The sequence below is a fragment of the Felis catus genome, chromosome D1 (assembly GCF_018350175.1).
Source record: "Felis catus isolate Fca126 chromosome D1, F.catus_Fca126_mat1.0, whole genome shotgun sequence".
NCBI lineage: Eukaryota > Metazoa > Chordata > Mammalia > Carnivora > Felidae > Felis > Felis catus.
Genome location: NC_058377.1, coordinates 11,942,543 through 11,948,542, shown reverse-complemented (window position 1 = coordinate 11,948,542; position 6,000 = coordinate 11,942,543).

The following is a 6,000-nucleotide window of genomic DNA, read 5'->3' as shown; positions in this document are numbered from 1 at the left end:
GACAGAGAGAGACAGAGCATGAGCAGGGGAGGGGCAGAGAGAGAGAGGGGGACACGGAACCTGAAGCAGGTTCCAGACTCTGAGCTGTCAGCACAGAGCCCAGGGCGGGGCTGGAACTCACGGGCTGTGAGATCATGACCCAAGCCGAAGCCGGGCATTCAACTGTCTGAGCCACCCAGGTGCCTCTGCTTTTTTGTCTTCTTAATGATAGGAGGCACTGGATATGTTTGTTCCTGAGAATGTTCCAGTAGATATGGTTGCTTTGGCTATGCAAAGAAGTAACTTCAGAAGCAAAGCCCTTGAGAAAGGGATGAGGGCGGAACTCAGCACGAGATGGGGTGGCCTTTAAAAGCATCCCGCTCTCCCTGCCCTTTAACCTGTGAGAACCGGGGTACAGGTCCGGTTAATCTATGGCCTTGGTGTTGGTGAGATGAAGGCGTCCCTTTCTGATGGCTCCCATCTTCTCAATGAATGAAAGAATGAGGTCTGAACAAGAAGCGGCTTGGAAGATGTGTGGGAGGTTTGAAAAAAAGAGAGGGGGGAAAATAGAAAAAAAAAACCAGGATGTAATAAAATAATTAGTTGGAGGGCAAGAAATCAAAGTTAAAAGAGAAATATAGGTTTGCCAGAGGGGCATCGAGTGCCCATCGTGTCTTGAGGCCATGGATTTATAGTAAATCCCATCAGTGTGATTTTCTCCAAGAACGTTCAGCGACTCAGCCACAGGAGCAGGGAATGTGGGTAGTTGGGCCCACACTGGGTGGAGGCTTTGCCGGCTTTGTAGCAGCGAGGGAGCCGGCAGAGAGTTGAGGATGTGCGCGGAACAGCGATTTAATAAGGACAATGGCGGTGGTTTTCCAGGTGTGATTCCCTGGCCAGCAGGGTCAGCATCAGTGGGAACTTGTCATACGTGCAGTTTGGGGGCCTCACCCTAGAACTACGTAAGAGGACTGTAAGGGGGGACTGTGTCCTCAGAGGACAGATGTGGAGATAGAAGGGAGTGAGCTGCTTATAGATCGGAAGCCCCGGAGGAGAGACAAAAGGGTTTGGGGGCTCTGGGAAATGGGTCAGCTTAGTGGATACTGAGCAGAGATTTGGGGGGTGGTGCACCAATGATGAATCACCCAGGAGGCATGGTCTTTAGAGCTTCCTAAGTAAGTAGGGATGTGAGGTCGGCTGGAATGCTACCATTACCATGAGGAATCCCAGACAACCGTGGTAAGAGTTCCCTCTGGAGGGGTGCCTGGGTGGCTCAGTCTGTTAAGCACCCAACTCTTGATTTTGGCTCAGGTCATGATCTCACGGTCCATGAGATCGAGCCCCATATCGACCCGGCTTGAGATGATCTCTCCCTCTCTCTCTGCCCCCCTCTCCCCCACTTACACACACACACTCTCTCAAAAGAAATAAATAAACATAAAAAAAAAAAAGAGTTCCCTCTGGGGTCCTGAATCCTTAGCTGAATTCTGGATGGCAGCACTTCCTGTAGCTGGAACCTGGCATCACATCATTTCTGTCACATTCTGTTGATCAAATAAACTCTCAAGCCCAGCCCCATTCCGGGGGAAGAGACCACACAGAGGTATGAATACAGTCAGGTGCGTTCATTGGGGTCCACCAAAGTAACAGACTTCCACAACAGTTAATGCTTTCCGCGTCCAGCTTACAAAATCACCGACTACTGCAAGATCATAAAGACACTCTATGTTTTCCTTTAAAAGTTTTACTGATTACCTTTCATTTTGAGGTCTACAATCCATCTAGAATGGATGATTGTGATACATGTGAAGTATAGACACCCATCATGTCAAAAAGGCCATCCTTTTACCATTGTGGTGGAGTGTAACCTTGCCATAAACGAAGTATCTATATAAGCTTGACTTTATTTCTGGACTTTCTATTTGGTTCCCTCAGTATATTTGTGCTTGCCCCTATTTCAACCTGTCTTGATTACTGTAATTATGTACAAAGTCTTGATAACCAGTACATGTAAATCTTCCAATTCCGTTATTCTTCTTACAAGATGTTCTTGGCTTTTTGCATTTTTTATATAAGTGCATTAAAATAAAATAAATTTTGAAAACATTATTATAAATTGAATTGTGCCTCCCCCCAAGATACGTTGAAATCCTAACTCCCAGGCCCCCAGAACGTAAACTGATTTCCCCATAGAGTCTTTGCAGATGAAATCAAGTTATGATAAGGTCATATCGGAGTAAGGTGGGCCCTAATCCAGTATGACTGGTGTCCTCATAAGGAAAGGGCTTGTTCAAATGCAGATGGGCTGGGCCCCAACCCAGGGGCTTCCAGTTCAGTGGGTCTGGAGTCAAGTCTGAGAATTTGAATTTTGGATGAATTTTTGATGCGTTCCCAGGCGAGGCCGATGCTGCTAGTCCTGGGCATCCTTTGAGAAGCAGTGGATTAGATTAATCAAGACTCATCTGTGAGGGTTGGGCTCAACTCCTAGAAAACACAGTGCCGCTCAAGAGGAAGGAGGATACCAGACAAACTGAGGGTTCCATCAGTGTCTAGGAGAAAACTAGAACACTAGGGGAGACCGCTGTTGGGTAGTCAACTGGTAGGGTCTGCTGTGGAGCACCCAAAGAACAACCTGGAAGAAATTGAGAAGGACTGTGTCCAGACAGCAGAACAGAGTGTATCCAGGGAGGCATGGAGAAGAGATTCAGGGAGAAAGTGGTCACGGCAAGTGGTGAAATAGGACCACTGGCTTTGACAAGTAGGAGGTCTTTACTGAAACAGAAGAGCAGTTCTGTTCTGAAAACGAGCCATGGGGACAGTTAAACAAAATACAAAATTCTATACGTCTCACTATCTGCTGCCCATGCCAAGTGCTAGGACTAATTTCTAGAGTAGGGATGGGCTTTCCTGGCATCCAGGAGTGGGGTTTGACTTACCGCTGAGCAGTGAGGTTAAGTTTACGGAGAAGGAACTCTGTTCTGAGCTCCAGTTTAAACCCAGCCTGAGTCCTGAGTTACAGACAAGAGGTCTTGGTTGTGGGGGAAAGGTTTGCGCGTCTCCATCCGTTTGCCAGAGCACACATCTGTCTCCGCATATGTTCAGTGATGTCTACTTACCCATCCAGTCCCGCCTCCTCCTCTATGTACGCCTATCATCTCGCTTCACAGACATGTGGAGTTATTGACAGACAAGTCCAGATTCCACCATTGGCTGCTGGAATAGCTCTCCTGGCCTCCAGTTTCACATCTGTGAAAATAGAGATAATAATTACCTCTCTTGGGGCACCTGGGTGCTCAGTCAGTTGAGCGTCTGACTTTGGCTCAGGTCTTGATCTCGAGGTCTGTGAGTTTGAGCCCTGTGTCAGGCTCTGTGCAGACAGCTCAGAGCCTGGAGCCTGCTTCAGATTCTGTGTCCCCCTCTCTGTTTCTCTCTGCCCCTCCCCTGCTCGTGCTCTGTCTCTCTGTCTCTCTAGAAAATAAAATAAACATTAAAAAAACTTGTAAAAAATAAAGTAATTAAAATGTGTGTGTATGCAAGATAATATTGTTAAGGCTACACATCCATCACCCTCTCCACACATTAACATCACCAGCTAACTAGCAATTGGTTCCTAAGTGTAGCATGAGTACAATTTAAAAAGTGTATTTATACTATATGACTCCATGTGACGTCCTGGAAAAGACAAAACTATGGAGACATTAGAAAGATCAGTGATTTCTAGGAGTTGGAGGTGCGGGAGGGATGGGTGGAGCACAGGGGATTTTTAGGGCAGTGAAACTATTCTGGCGAACACTGTAATGGCAGGTGCACCTCATCGTACATCTGTCCAAACCCACAGAATGCACAACTCCACGAGTGAACCCTAATGAAATCTAGGAGCTCTGGGTTATTATGATGTGTCAGTATAGGTTCGTCGATTGTGACAATGGTGGGGGGTGTTGCTAATGAAGGAGGCTATGTGTGGGGGTGGGGTAGGGGGTATACGGGAAGTCTCTGTATCTTACACTTAATTTTGCTGTGAATCTAAAATTGCCCTAATATAAGAAAATCTTTTTAAAATTTGTTTAATGTTTATTTATTTTTGAGAGGAGAGAGAGAGAAACAGAGTGCCCACTGGGGAGGGGCAGAGAGAGAGAGAGGGAGACCCAGAATCGGAAGCAGGCTCCAGGCTCTGAGCTGTCAGCATAGAGCCCAATGTGGGGCTCAAACTCACGAACCATGAGATCATGACCTGAGCCGAAGTTGGCTGCTTAACTACCTGAGCCAACAGGCGCCCCAAGAAAGTCTTTTTTATTTTTATTAAAAAAAATTTTTTTAACGTTTATTTATTTTTGAGACAGAGAGAGACAGAACATGAACAGGGGAGGGTCAGAGAAAGAGGGAGACACAGAATCCGAAACAGGCTCCAGGCTCTGAGCTGTCAGCACAGAGCCCGACGTGGGGCTCGAACTCATGGACTGTGAGATCATGACCTGAGCCGAAGTCGGCCACTTAACTGACTGAGCCACCAGGCGCCCCAAGAAAGTTTTTTTTCAAGGCACATTTATATCTATCCACTTATACCCACCTACACATCTCTACCTAGAAATACATATGCATTTGTTTCTAGCATTGCATATAAGTATGTTCTGTCTTCCCAGCAGCTGTCTACATAAACAACTCTCTGCCAGCAACACCCATGTGGACAGCTGTCTCTCCTTTTGCGGCCGAGAGGCGTGCAAATCCAGGTCCTCTGAGAATCAGATGCCAATATGGGATTAAATGCGCAGGATTTTATTAGGGGAAATGCCTGGGGGGGAAAATGGTGAGTAAGCAGGGCAGGCGGAGGCCGGGGTTGCTGTCCGACCGCGCTCCGCGAGAGTGCGTGAAGAGAGAGGAATCTTCCCAGACTGCCATGCAGCGTAAGAAAGATTTGGCAGGGCTGTTGAGGGGTCCTCCAGCCAGCTGGCCCTGAGGGAAGCCCTGGTCTCTCAGTCCCCTGCCCCACTCAGTCCCTGGCCATGGCCAGGGGCAGCCCCCCAGGGGCGTGGCCTGGACACAAGGGCAGCCCTGGACGTCAGTGTGGCAGCTGGAACCCTTGACTGATTACTCACTGCACTTGGAGGTCCGGGAGCGGTGCTCTCCAGGCCACCACATGAGGTGTCATCCATGTGTGCGTGTGATAGAAACACTCCACGCTGAAAACCAGGAAATCAGTGCAAACGTGGGGAATTCACCTGGGGATAGAGTTGCCTGTGTGGTCCTCCTGGCCGCCACGGCTGTTCCAGATGGAGCCCCGGCCCAGAGAGGCCCTCAGGCTGATGCCTCGGGAAGTCCAGGGCAGTGGCTGCCCGTGAGCTTGGTTTATGCTCTGCTGCAGGCATGCCATCGGTGAGCTCCGGCAAAGCTCACTGCTGCTTCTCCCTGGGTATTCTCACTGGGTATACCCTGGGTATATACTCCCTGGGTATTCCCTTGCCCTACCCAAGGACTAGAGAAGCCAGAACACTCTTGGCTGGTGTCTGTGGAGACCCAAACCTCAGAACAGGCGCAGCATGAGGTGGGGGCGCACCCCTCTGGGATTCCCCATCATGTCTCCCTCTCCCTGGGGTTCACGACCCCCTTCATGGCAGGGCTGCTGCTCCAGCCCCGATCAGAGGACAAGGGACCAATGGCAGGCCAGTGGCTCCGTGTGAATCACCTTGTGTCCCAAGGTGAGCCCCACTGATGAAAGCATGGAGACCCGTGGTGGCCCAAGCCCAGTACTGTACGGATGAAAGTCTTATTTATGTGAAAGATATATCTGCAGAGGGAGCAATAAACTGTAAGGCAAAGTATGAAGGTTTGCAGCAAACGCTGTTAAGTTTTATATTCCTGAAAACTAGGGATAAAAGATACAACCATTTAAAGCAAAGTGGATAAAAGGGGTTCCACACGATTGTAAAACAGGCTTATAATAGTTAATTGCTAGTTTCTTATTACAGCAGAGAGAGTCAAACTAGCCTTTAAAATTCCCACCATTGGAGAGCGGGGGTGGGGGGG